This window comes from Cetorhinus maximus, chromosome 21 (assembly GCF_964194155.1).
Source record: "Cetorhinus maximus chromosome 21, sCetMax3.hap1.1, whole genome shotgun sequence".
Lineage (NCBI taxonomy): Eukaryota > Metazoa > Chordata > Chondrichthyes > Lamniformes > Cetorhinidae > Cetorhinus > Cetorhinus maximus.
In genome coordinates this window covers 44,579,632-44,594,529 of record NC_135899.1, presented here as the reverse complement: position 1 = coordinate 44,594,529, position 14,898 = coordinate 44,579,632, and the positions used below count along the sequence as shown (strand labels likewise).

General features: G+C 42.5%; 1 long non-coding RNA gene across 1 annotated transcript in view; it reads right to left on the bottom strand.

Annotated features, from left to right (window-relative positions):
- LOC144695865 (uncharacterized) overlaps window positions 1–14,898 on the bottom strand; it is a 35,726-nt gene that overhangs the window by 13,807 nt on the left and 7,021 nt on the right. The window lies entirely within an intron of this gene.

The window sequence follows — 14,898 nt, the reverse complement described above, 5'->3', positions numbered from 1 at the left end:
TGTAAATGCCCAGGATGTTGCACTACATACTCAACCCCGATTAAAACCCAGGGAATCACACAAACTGCTCAGAACCAACAAGTCCACCTATTTGTCCACACATTCTTCCTCAATTATGCCACCGATGCCCATTTTAAATTCCCAATGGGATTAGCTCTCTATCCCAGTTACAAGGTGATCCAGTAAATAAAGGTGACAGAGGGAGTTTGCTGACTTCTGTCTCTCACACAGAGACAATAAAAGAATCAAATGTGTTTGTGTGTGAGGTTGAGGGGCAGTCAGATTGTGAGAAATTCATTTTAGTCAAAGTTGATTCTGTTCTGGATTAAGACAGGCTGACAGGGCTGATTTGTGATTATTACTGTTAGCGCTGCCGCTTTCTCCCTCTCTCTTTCTTACCCTCTTGTTGCTGATATTACACCATGATTTGTAACACACACATTGTAATTTGCCTAGAAAGAGATTGTAATCAAATTGTAATGTTGCAGCTTCATCTTAATAAAAGAGCATCAAAAAGGAAAGGTCTGTGTGTGATCCTGTGTCAGTGTGTGTGTGCCTAATCTTCAATCTAAACCCAGTACAATTCAGCTCTCCCATTTCAATTGAACTAAGTGCACTGTCCAGTAAGGCACTGAGATTCCCACACAGAGCAGGAAGCTCAGCTTCCATCCCCAGCCTGTTTGGAGGCAGCTGATCACAATCCAGTGCTGTGTATTCATTCCAAAAATCTGGCAAGGTTTCAGTGATGGGGTATGTGTGCTGAACCTGGAGCAGGATTGAATGAGTTCAGCAATGATGCACCCCATGCTTAAATACCCTGCTAGCCCCATCTGTCCAGGCTCACACTGTGTGGTAACTCTGAGGAGGGCACGAGCCTCAACAGGGTTCTTTATTTCAATAATTACTCTGTGGAACATTCCATGGAGTTAAAGAAATAATTTGCATTTATATAGCACCTTGCACAACCTCAGGATGACCCAAGGTATTTCACACCCAAAATCCTTCTGAAGAATAGTCAACTGTTTCAATGACAGCTAGTTTATGCACAGCAAGGTCCCACAAATATGGAGGTAATCATGACTAGATAATCTGTTTTAGTGATGTTGATTGAGAGATAAACATTGGCCAGAACATTAGGGAGAATTCTTCTCTTCTATGAATGACATCCACTTGAAAGGAGAGATGGGATCTTTCATGTAATAACTAAGATCTGGCACCCCTGATAGTGCAGCACTCTGTCAGTGCTGCATTGCAGTGCCAGCTCAGGTTTATGCACTTCAGTCTCTCAGAGATGAGTGTTGCCACAGTCAACATGAGTTGAATTCATTCAGCCATTGGGACTGAAGTCAATTCTATAAATTTAATGTCATTGAGATATGGGAACTGATCCAAGGGGCTGGAATAGTCCTGACCCCTTGGAGGAGAGGGTAATGCTGAGATAGGTTTGGAAAATCCTGTTAGCCCAGACTTCTAAACCTGGCCCACTAAGAAATGTGCAGTGCAGCGGATCCTGGAACCCTTCAGTGAAGTGTAGGGTCAAAGGGGGAAAGAAATGCCTGCTCTCTTTATATGGCAGTAGCTGCCGTATACAGTTAAATGAACCAGCCATATTGACAAGCTAAGGAGAAAAGGCAAACGTGTAAGGGGTGAGTGGGTCAGGAGGTGCTTGGGGGGCGAGGGGTGGCCAGGTGGTCGAGGTGTGCATTGGGTGGTTAGGGGTTAGTTGGGGGTGGGGGATTGGGGGTTTTTCAGGGAGTTGGGGGTATTCGAGTGGTCGGGGGGTAGTCATAGTAACATTGGAACATAAGAACAGAAGTGGGACATTTGGCCCTTTCAGCCATTCAAAAAATCATGGCTGATCTGGTTATGGTCTCAATTCCACTTTTCTGTCTGCCCCCCAAAACCCTTGATTTCTTTGTCTATCAAAAATCTGTCTAGCTCTGCCTTGAATAAAATTAATGACCCAAACTCAACTGTTCTCTGGGAAGAGAATTCCACAGGCTAACAACCCTCTGAGACAATAATTTTTCCTCATCTCTGTCTTAAACTATGTCCCCTCAGTCTTCCCCACAAGGGGAAATATCATCCCGGAATCCATCCTATTAAGTCCAATCAGGATCGTATATGTTTAAATAAGATCACCTCTCACTCTTCTAAACTCCAATGGGTATAGGCTCAACCTGTTCAACCTTTCTTCAAAAGATAATCCCTTCACCCCAGTAATGAGTCAAGTGAACCTTCTCTGAACTGTTTCTAATGCCATTCAAATCTGTTTTCAAATAAGGAGACAGAAATTGTACACAGTATCCTCAATGTGGTCTCACCAAGGCCCTGTACAGCTGCAGTAAAACTTCCCTACTTCTATATCTCATTCCCCTTGCAATAAACACCAACATTCCATCTGCCTTCCCAATTACTTGCTGTATCTGCATACAAACTTTATGTGACTCATGTACCAGCACACCCAAGTCCCTCTGTTCCACCGAGTTCTGCAATCCCATTCCATTTAAATGATAAACTGCTTTTACATTTTTGCTGCCAAAGTGGGCAAGTTCACATTTTCCCACATTATATTTCATGTGCCAAATGTTTCCCCACTCACTCAACCTGTCTATATTGCTTTGCAAACTCTCTACCTCCTCTTGTCAACTTACTTTCCTACCTATCTTGGTGTCATCAGCAAATTTAGCTCCCATACATTCAGTTCCTTCATCCAAGTCATTGATATAGATTGTAAATAGTTGAGGCTCAGCACTGATCCCTGTGACACTCCACTAGTTACAACTTGACAACTCAAAGAAGAGCCAATTTTCCCTACTCTCAACTTCCAGTTAACTAACCAATACTTTATCCACGCTGATATGTCACCACCCCTCCCCCCACACCACGTGCTCTTATCTTGTCTAGTAACCTTTGATGTGGAACCTTATCAAATGTCTTTTGGAAATCCAAGTACACCACATCTACCAGTTCCCCTTTATCCATGTTGCTTGTGACTTCCTCAAAAAACTCAAATAAATTAGTTAAACATAATTTCCCTTTCACAAAGCCATGTTGACTATGCCTGATCATATAGTGATTTTCTAAGTGTCCTGCTATAACATCCTTAATAATGGATTCTAGCAATTTACCTCTGATAGATATTAGGCTATCTGACCTACAATTTCCTGCTTTCTGTATCCCTCCTTTCCTGAATAAAGGTGTTACATTAGCTATTTTCCAATTCGTTGGGTCTCTTCCAGAATCTAAGGAATTTTGGAAGATTACAACCAATGGATTGATTATCTATGCCACTACCTCTTTTAAGGCCCTAGGATGCAGGCCAGGTCCTGGGGACTTGTCAGCCTTTAGGTCTAATAGTTTTCCCAGCACCTCTTCTCTGGCGATGGTGATTATTTTAAATTCCTCCCTTCCATTCACCTTTTAATTTTCAATTATCTTTGGAAAGTTTTCTAAGTTTTCTAGCATGAAAACAGGCACAAAATACCTGTTCAATGCCTCCGCCATTTCTTTGTTTTCCGTTATCAATTCCCCACTCATTCTCTAAGGGACCAACACTAGCTTTAGTTATTCCTTTCCTATTTAAATACTTGTAGCAACTCTCACCATCTGTCTTTATATTAATAGCTAGCTTTCTCTCATACTCAACTTTCTACCTCTTTATTCTTTGTAGGCTCTTAAAGTCTGACCGATCTTCTGATCTACTACTAATCTTTGCAGATTTCTTTCAATTTGATACTATCCTTAACTTGCTTATTTAGCCACTGACGATGCATCTTTTTCAAAGAGACTTTCTGTCTTCCTGGGATAAATCTTTGCTTGAGTTAATAAATATCTCCTTAAAAGTTTGCCACTGCACCTCTCCTGTCCTACCTTTTAAGCTAGTTTCCCAGTTCACTTTACCTAGCTCTGCTTTCATAGTCTTATAATTACCTTTACTCAGGTTTAAAATACTAGTCTTAAACCCACACTTCTCACCTTCAAACTGAACCTGAAATCCTACCATGTTATGATCACTGTCACCTAAATGATCCTTTACCAAGAATGTATTGATTAATCCTGTCTCATTGCACATTACCAGGTCAAAAATAGCCTGCTCCCTGGCTGGCTCTCGAATATACTGCTCGAAGAAATTATCCTGCATATACTCTATGAACTAATTTTCCAGGCTACCTTTGTCAATTTGTTTTGTCTAATCTACATTTATAATAACACCACCCATGATGGTTACGGTACCTGTCTTACACACACCATTTATTTCTTCCTGCATACTCTGTCCTACAGTATAACTACTATTAGGAGGCCTATAAATTATTCTCACAAGTGACCTCTTAACTTTCCTATTTCTTCTTTCTACCCAGATTGATTCTATGTCTTGTTCCTTTGAGCTAAGGCCATCTCTCACTAATGTACTAATGGCATCATTAATTAACAGAGCTACTCCACCAACATGTCCTAGCTTCATACCTTTTCAATATGTCAAATCCCCTTCAATATTTGGGTCCTCGTCTTGGCCACTCTGCAACAATTTCTACCTATGCTAACAATTCACCCATTTTGTTACGAATGGTATGCACATTCAGATACATAGCATTTAACTCTGTCCTTTACCATTTTTGCACTCTCTGGCCTTATCTGCTGGTGTACTCTTTAGTATATTTTTTTAATTTGTTTATGGGATATGGGTATCGCTGGCTAGGCCAGCATTTATTGCCCATGCCTTATTGCCCTTGTCAAGGTGGCAGCAGTGTGCAGTCAAGTTTCTTGAGTGTTGTGGGAGCTGCACTCATCCAGGCAACTGGAGATTATTCCATCACAGCCCTGACTTGTGCCTTGTAAATGGTTGACAGGCTTTGGGGAGTCAGGGTGTGAGTTACTCGCCACAGGATCCCCAGCCTCTGACCTGCTCTTGTATCCACAGTATTTATATGGCCAGCCCAGTTCAGTTTCTGGTCAATTGTAAGCCCAGGATGTTGATAGTGGGGGATTCAGCAAAGGTGATGCCACTGAATGTCAAGGGGCAATGGCCAGGTTATCTCATGTTGGAGATGGTCATTGCCTGGCACTTGTGTGGCATGAGTGCTGCTTGCCACTTGTCAGGCCAAGCCTGAATATTGTGCAGGTCTTGCTACATTTGGACATGGGCTGCTTCAGTATCTGAGGAGTCGTGAATGGTGCTGAGCATTGTGCAGTCATCAGCGAACATCCCCACTTCTGACCTTATGATTGGAGGAAAGGTCATTGATGAAGCAACCGAAGATGGTTGACCCCTAGGATACTACCCAAGGAGCTCCTGCAGTGATGCCCTGGAACTGAGATGACTGACTTCCAACAACCACAACCATCTTCCTTTGTGTTAGGTATGACTCCAACCAGCAGAGAGTTGTCCCCCTCCTTCCCATTGTGCTCCCTGTCCCTTCCTGCCACGCCCTGGTTACCATTACCCAAATTGCTGCCCTGCTCTAGTACCTCATTCTTATCCTTTGATTTACTACATCTCCTCTCACATGATCCCCTCCCACCATAATTTATTTTAAAGCCCTCTCTACTGCCTTAGTGATGCAACTCACCAGAAGACTGGTCCCAGCACGGTTCAGGAGAAGACCATCCCAATGCTACAGCTCCCGCTTTCCCCAGTACTGGTGCCAGTGCCTCATGAACCGAAACACATTTCTCCCACACTAGTCTTTGAGCCATGCATTCATCTCTCCAATCTTATTTACCCTACTCCAGTTTGTTCATGGCAAATCCAGAGATTATGACCTTCGATGTTCTGCTTTTTAATTCGAACCCTGGCAGCTCATGCTACCTAAACAGAACCTCTTTCCTAGTCCTATTTATGCTGTTGGTACCAATGTGGACCACAACACCTGGGTCCTACCCCTCACGCTGCACATCTTTCTCCAGCCCCGATCAGATGTCCCAAACACTGGCACTGGGCAACCAACACAGCTGTCTAGGCTCAAGTTCTCAGTTGCAGAGAACTTTTTCAATCCCCCCTAACTATACTGTCCCCTACTATCACTACACTTCTATTAACTCCCCCCATTGGAATGGCTTCCTGTATCATGGTGCCGTGGTCAATTCACTCAACCAACCTGCAGCCTCATTCATCCCCGCAAGCTGCAAGGATGTCGAGCATATTGGACAATTGTGATGGCTGAAGCTCCTCCACTTCTATCTTCTTGATCCCCATGTTGCTTCGCCCATATTCACACCATCCTGTTCCTGACCGCTGACCAAATCAGAAGACCTTAACCTAAAGTGTGTGACCATCTCCTAGAACAAAGTGTCCAGGTAACTTTCCCCCTCTCTGATGCATTGTAGTGTCTGCAGCTTGGCCTCCAGCTCAATGACTGAGCCAAAGTTCTTCAAGCCACAGACACTTACTACAAACATATTTGCCCTGGATCACATTGGTGTCCAGGAAATCCCACATTCTGCAGTCACAACACATAACCTGCCCTGCCATCTTTATTATTATGTGTTAGTTAATTTATCATTTTCTTTATTTATTTATAATTAATAAACCCTCTCCTTCCAATGAGCTTTACTATTGCTAGTAAGCCTTACTAATACTAATAAATCCTTACAATTACTACTAAATTACCTTAGTTTTGAAACATAAATGAGCAAAATATTTAACAACCAATAACTTACCTGCTTCCTTCCTCCCTCACAGCACCAAATTCACTCACTCACCAAATTTCCAAGTTCACATTCTTGGACTAGCTAGCTCGGTGATGAGCTGCTGTCTTTATGCTTACTTACTTCTCTGGTGGAGAGTCAGGGATGGGGGTGTAGTTGGGTGGTCAGGGGGCAGTTGGGCATTTACGGGGGTGGGAGTTGGGGTTGTGTAGGGGGCTAGGGAGTAGTTAGGTGGTGAGGAGGGTGTTGAGTTGGGGGTTGGGGGGCAGTTAGGTGGTGAGGAGGATGTAGTCGGGGAGTTCAGTGGGGGTTTCAAAAGGGGGTGGGGTCAGTCCCATTGGAACCCAGGGGTTTCAACTCGTTTTAATCTGCAACCTTTTCCTGGGCAGCTATTTTGCTAAGAGAGTTGGAACCATCCAAAGCTTCCGACTTTAAATCTCAGTTTCAGAGGGTTCCAGACACAGGATAATTGTCCAACAGTAGTTGAAACTGTCCCAGGCAATTCCGTGCAGCCCTTGCGGGTGAATTCAAGGGGGCCCCCAGAGAATCTCCTGGGGTACCTCCGGGTTATGACCCTCCACAGAACGGAAAATCTGTGCCATTTTTTTAAATTGGAACTTGTGGTTCATACTTTCAATGCTTTCCAACACAGGATCATTGATAGCTTCAATACAGTATGGAATGATATCTGCTGTCAGAAGTTGTGCAGAAATTGACCGATTTACAAGTTTGCTTTGCAAGGCATAAAGATTTTTCGAAGTAAATTAACCTGCTAAAAGAGGCTGCTCTCTCACAGATAAATAAGATGACTGGGCTGTGATAGAAACAGCACTTTCAGGCCATGGTGCATCTTGCCAGAGTCATAAAATCGGGCTGAAACCAGCAAACGACCAATGCTTCAAAGCTGTGTTAAGTCTTCCAGCTAAATGCTATATCATTAAAATGTTTGCTTTGATGCAAAATTAGAACCTTAGTGAAAATTTATGTTTCAATAAATCTGATATAAAAACAAAACTGGATACAAAGAACACAGAGACAAGATAACTGTTCCAGGGGTTATAAATCCCACAACGGAGATAAGGAGATAACCATGGCTGAACATGTTTTAAAAAATGCTAATTCATCTAAGTTTAGTGGTGTGAAGATTATTGGAAAGCTGTAAGAAGATAAACAAGCTGACATTGACTGATGATGTCAGAGTTTGCCTTCTTTTGAAATGCAGAGTAACTAGTTCTACAAGCGTTACTGAGGAAAAGAGTTAAGACATGTGGGCATTGCAAAGGTGAGTTTTCTTGTATATTGGTTGTATATTGGTTGTATATTGGTTGGTCTCGCTGAGGGGTGATCACTGAGACATAACATAAGAAATAGGAGCAGGAGTAGGCCATTTGGCCCCTCAGGCCGGCCCCGCCATTCAATAAGATCAAGGTTGATCTGTTCCAGGCCTCAACTCCTCTTTCGTGCCAGCTCCTCGTAGCCCTCAACTCCCCAACATTTCAAAAATCTATCAACCTCCTCTTTAAATACTTTCAGTGATCCAGCCTCCACAACTCTCTGGGGTTGAGAATTCCAGACATTCACTACCCTCTGAGAGAAGAAATTCCTTCGCATTTCAGTTTTAAATAAGTGTCCCCTTATTCTGTAACTATGTCCTCCTAGTTCAAGAATTCCCTACTAGTGGAAACATATTCTCAACCTATACCCTCCTGTCAAGCCCCCTCAGAATATTGTACATTTCAATAAGATCGCCCCTCATTCTTCTAAACTCTCATTAATAAAGGCCTAACCTGTTTAGCCATTCTTGATAAGTCAACTCCTTCATCCCAGGAATCAGCCTAGTGAATCTCTTTTGAACTGCCTCCAATGCAAGTATATCCCTTCTTAAATATGGTGACCAAAACTGTACACAGTACTCCAGGTGCGGCCTCACCAACACCCTATACAGTTGTAACAAGGCTTCCCAATTTTGAAACTCCAACTCCCTAGCAATACAGGCCAAAATTCCATTTGCCTTCTTAGTTACTTGCTGCACCTGCATGCTAACCTTTTGCGTTTCATGCACAAGAACACCCAGATCCCTCTGTGCTGCACTTTGTTGGAGTCTCTCTCCATTTAAAAAATAGTCTGCCTTTAGATCCTTCCTACCTAAGTGCATGTCCTCACACTTCCCTACATTAAACTCCATCTGTCAAGTTTTCGCCCACTCACTCAACCTACTTGTATCCCCTTGCAGATTCCTTATGTCCTCATCACAACATGCCCTCCCACCTATTTTTGTATTGTCAGCAAATTTGGATACATTACACTCTGCCCCCTCCTCCAAGACATTCATATAGATAGTGAATAATTGAGGCCCTAAGACTGATCCTTGTGGCACTCCACTGGTTATGTCTTTCCAACCTGAAAAAGGCCCATTAATCCCAACTGTCTGTCTTATGTGTGTTAACAAATCCTCATTCGATGACAATACATTACCCCTAATACTGTGGGCTCCTATCTTGTGCAATAACCTTTTATGCGCTTTCTGGAAATCCAAATACACGACATCTACAGGTTCCATTTTATCAACTCTGATTGCTAAATCTTCAAAGAATTTTAGCAAATTTGTCAAACATGATTTCCCTTTCACAAAACCATGCTGACTCTGTTTGATTGTGTAAACTTTTCTAAATGTCCTGCTATTTCTTCCTTAATAATGGACTCTAGCATTTTCCCAATGACAGACATTAGGCTGACTGGCCTATAGTTTCCTGAACAGTGGTGTCACATTAGTGGTTTTCCAATCCACCAGGACCCTCCCGTAATCCAGCGAATTCTGGAATATTTCGACCAATGCCTCCATATTTCTGAAGCCACTTCCTTTAAAACCCTTGTATACAGGCCATCAGGTCCTGGTGACTTGTTTGCCTTTAGTCCCATTAGTTTGTCAAATACTTTGTGCCTCGTGATAGAGATTGTCACAAGATCTTTCCTCCCATTAGCTCCTTGCTTATCTGATATCTTTGGGATGTTTATAGTGTCCTCCATCGTGAAGACTGATGCAAAATATTGGTTTAAATTGTCTGCCATTTCCATGTTCCCCATTATCAATTCTCCAGTCGCATCCTCCAAGGGTCCCACGCTCACTTTAGCTACTCTCTTTCTTTTTATATACCCATAGAAGCTCTTGCTGTTTGTTTTTATATTTCTTGCCAATTTACTTTCATAATCAATTTTCTCCCTTTTTAATGGCCTTTTAGTCATCCGCTGCTGGTTCCTAAAAAAATCCTAATCCTCTGGTCTACCACTAGTTTTTTCCACTTTGTATGACTTAGTTTTTGATTGGATACTCTCCTGGGCCACCTTTGTTAAACATGGGTGGTTCATCCTTCTCATCGAGTCCTTCATTTTGACCAGGATAAATTTTTGCTGAGCATTATGAAATATCTGCTTAAACATCTGCCACTGCTCATCCACTGATCTTCCCCTTAATTTATTTTCCCAGCCCACTTTAGACAACTCTTTCTTCATACCTCTGTAATTACCCTTATTTCAGTTGAGGACACTGGTTTGAGGCCCAAGTTGCTTGCCCTCAAACTGATTTTGAAATTCTACCACGTTGTGATCGCTACCCCCAAGGGGATCCTTAACTGCAACATCTCTTATTAATCCTACCTCATTAAACATTACTAAATCTAAAATAGCCTGTTCCCCAGTAGGCTCTGCAATGTATTGCTCTAAGAAACAATCCCTAATGCACTCAACAAATTTGTCTTCCATGTCAATCTGATTTGTCCAATGAACATGCAGATTAAATTCACCCATGACAATTGTAGCATTCTTCTTACAGTCTCCATTATTTCCCGATTTATACTTTGTCCTGCAGTGAAGCAACTCTTCAGGGGCCTATAGACGACTCAAATCGTTGGTGTGTCCAAACAATAACTGGCTTATTATATACAACTAAACTATATACAGCCACCCATAACCACATGTTACATTGCTGAAGTTATCAACATTCTCCCTCTCAACTCCCAGCCATGCACTGTCTTACATCATCATTGTGGGAGGTACAATTTACACAAACCCACACATTATCCCTTACAAAACCTAATACCACATATCCCCCAAAGTCTTCATCCATATTTTTTATATTAATGTTTATATACTACCCCATCCCACAGCCACCCCCACCCTGCAAGACTCTGATATCACATATTCAAGCTATCAGGAGGCTTCACAGCTCTTTCTGATCATGTTCTTGACAGACTTGGAAGAAGAATAATCTCTCTCTGAACTTTTTTTTTTAACTTTGATGGTCTTCATTGAGAGTTGTAGTATCTGGTTCTTTATTAATGTCTGACTCAACATTTGGTTCTTCCAAATGTATGTCATCTTGGATCAATAGAAATAAGATTCCTCCAACTTCGATGTATAATACTTACTGAAGTACATACTGAAGAAGATCTCTGTTGATTGTCATCTCTCTGGACTATTAACCCTTCTTTCCCTTGGTCCAATTTCTGGATCTGGACTTGTTCCATTTCTTCCTCTCTTCATTGTTATACTTTGCTCGATCACATTTCCCTATCTCTTGATTTGACTTTGCAGGTTTATCCCTCTCTTTGCATTTCACATGCTCCCTATCCTTGCTTCCTGAGATTGCCCTCTTACTTTTTTTTTGTTTTTTTCTGTCCTTCCTTACTTTTGGAGCGATGACTCCTTGCAATATCTAATTTTTGAACTCACGAATACTCCTGAACTTCTAGCCCTGGAATTCATTCTTTGGGTCGGATGGGAAGCTGTGGGGAATCCATTTAATCAATAGCTTGCTTTCCCTCAGAATCCAGCAGACCTGGTTTATCAATAAGTTCACTTCCTCCCCACGTAGAAAAAACATGGGGTTGCATAGCTTGGTTCCATGTATTGTTTTTGAATTCTTTGGCTGCTAGCTTCCTTGAAGATCACTGTTGGTGGATGGATAGGTGCAGATATACTTTCTAGAAGGTCACCACTGTTGGATGATGTGTACACGGAGTATTCCGGCACCAGATTGTCATCTTCCACTTTTGAAGCAACAATACAGAGTGATGAATGATTGTTCACATTCTCCTGTTCTTTTCTGGTCTAATTGTTTCACTCTGTATGCGTCTTGACCGAATGGACTTCCCCCTTCCTGTACATCCTCCTGCAAAATTGCTGGACTAGCAATCTCTGTGAAGTGTGTTAAAAAGTCAATGCTGAAGTCACAATCCAGATCTTCATTACAGTTTTGGGATTCATTTCTGAAGTCACACCTGGATTCTTACTAAAGGCAAAAGACTGCGGATGATGGAAATCTGAAACAAAAACAAAAGGTGCTGGAAAAGCTCAGCAGGCCTGACAGCATCTGCGGAGAAAAAGACAGAGTTAATGTTTCGAGTCCGTATGACTCTTCTTCAGAACTGAAGTTATATACTCTTTTCTGATGCTTCTTTTATATTCCTGAGACTAAGGAACCGTATGATCACTGGCGGTTTCCTGAGCCAAATTTTTCTCACCTCTCAGTATTGCCCTGCTCTGTTTACAGACCTCTGTTTGTCTCACCAGCTGGATTACTTTTTCAAATAGGAGGTCTTCCTTAGATTGCGATAAGTCTGATAGGGTAACACCATATACAATGTGGTCTCCTGTTAATTATGTTATTAGGTCTCCACACTCACATCCTTCAACCAGCCTGTAACAGCATTTATAAATCATTTTCTGGTTCACCGTTTTGTTGAATTTGGCCCTATGCAGAATCGTATTGCTCCTCAGTTTGAAATAGTTATCAAAGGCTTTTTAAAAATTTATCAGAGGTGTCATTGGTGTCCTGTCTTGCTATAACATTATCTGCTACTGTTCCTATGGAGTAAACTAATGTCTTGACCTGCTCAGCTTCCAACTTAATGCCCAATTCTGAAGCAAGTTTGAACCTGAAGAATTTTTTTCACCAGAGTGTCCAGTTTTGAGTTTGGTTTGGTCCTTCCATGTGTCCAAAACTTTCAGGGAGCATAAATGTAGGATTTGTGACCTTTCTAAGCTTTTAGGTGGTTTACCTGAAGTTTTAAACTTTCTTTCCAGTATTTGAAGCTTTCCCGGGCTATTCAGCCTCTCAATGAGACTCACTGAGATCATTGTCTCCACCCGAGGGATCTGCCAGCTTGGTTTGGTTTTTATTTCATGAACACTGTAAAGCTGATAAAAACTGTGTTGCTTTAAGTTATTTCAACAATCCCTCCACTCCCTTCTCCTGGAGCTTTGAGTTGTTTTTTTCTCTTTTCTGCTGCCTCGTGGACACTGTGTGCAATAGTGCTGACCTCAGACGCAGACTGCAGGGCTTTCTTAATCCATCCTTGCTAGGGATCTGGTTTTCCCAAGGCTGGCCCCCAGCCCACCAACCTGGGCACTGTTAAAATTAATTTTAACACTTTTTTAAGGATTGTGCAGCAATTCTATGATCTCTGCTTGGTTCTCTGACTCAAAGCCTACAATCACTGGACTGGGATCTGTGCCTTACAGGGTTCGGCTATTTTGGTACTACCTTTACAGATCTGACATTTAATCTTCTTTAAAGATTTGAATTTTCAGCGTTTAGGTGCCCATCACCACTGCCAACATGTTGGATGTTGGTTAGTCTAGTTGAGGAATTATTATTGAGACGTTGGTATGTCCAAGCAATAACTGGTTTATTATAAAAAAACTAAACTATGTGTAGCTACCCATAACTAGGTGTTACACTGCTGAAGCCATGAACATTCTCCATCGCGCCTTCTGGTCATGTGTTCCCTTACATCATTATTCTAGGAGGTGCTATTTACATAGTCCCACATGTTAACCATTACAAAGCCAAATATTACAGGTTCTAACTTTATGGTTTAGAGTATTATGGTTAGAGTAAATAATCCCACAAGTAAGCATTACTGAGGAAGAGAGTTAAGAAAGGTGGATAATGTCAATGTGATTCAAACGAAGAATTCAAATACAATTGGACAATTGTAGCATAAATGTAATTTGATGAGGAGGCGATGGCATAGTGGTATTGTCGCTGGACTAGTAATCCAGAGACCCAGGATAGTGCTCTGGGAACCTGGGTTCAAATGAATGGCAGATGACGGAATTTGAATTCAATAAAAATCTGGAAGTTTAATGATGACCATGGAACCATTGTCGATTGTTGTAAAAACCCATCTGGTTCACTAATGCCCTAAAGGGAAGGAAATCTGCCATCCTTACATGTGACTCCAGAGCCATAGCAATGTGGTTGACTCTTAAATGGCCTAACAAACTGTTACAAAGTCACAAAAAACAGAACAAAACTGGAAAGACCACCCGGCATCGACCTGGAAATGACGATGGCAATCGACCGACAAAGTTCTCCCTACCAACATCCGGGGGCTAGTGCCAAGCAACAGCCTGACATAACCATCCTCACAGATTCATACCTTACAGATAATGTCCCAGACACCACCATCACCATCCCTGGGTATGTCCTATTGCATCGGCAGGGCAGCCCCAGCAGAGGTGGCGGCACAGTGGTATACAGTCGGGAGGGTTTTGCCCTGGGAGTCCTCAACATCAACTCTGGACCCCGTGAAGTTTCATGGCATCAGGTCAAACATGGGCAAGTAAGCCACCTCCTGGTGACCATGTACCTTCCTTCCTAAGCTGATGAATCAATGCTTGGGGGTACATTCTGCGCCCTTGCCACCCTCACTGCTTTTGGGTGTACTCCGGGTGTACGCCAATTGGGGACTTCAATCTCCATCACCAAAAGTGGCTTGGTAGCACCACGACTGACCGAGCTGGCCGAGTCCGAGTAGCTGCTATACTGGATCTACGGCAGGTGGTGAGGGAACCAACAAGAGGTAAAAACATACTTGACCTCATCCTCACCAACCTGCCTGCCACAGATGTATCTGTCCATGACAGTATCGGTAGGAGTGACCACCGCACAGTCCTGGTAGAGACAAAGTCCCACCTTCACATTGAGGATACCCTCCATAGTGTGTGTGGCACTACCACCGTGCTAAATAGTTACGAACAGATCTAGCAACTCAAGGCTGGGCATCCATGAGACACTGTGGGCCATCAGCAGCAGCAGAATTGTACTCAAACACAATCTGTAATCTCATGGCCCAGCATATCCCCCACTCTACCATTACCATCAAGCCAGGGGATCAACCCTGGTTCAATGAAGGGTGCAGGGGAGCATGCCAGGAGCAGCACCAGGCACACCTAAAGATGAGGTGT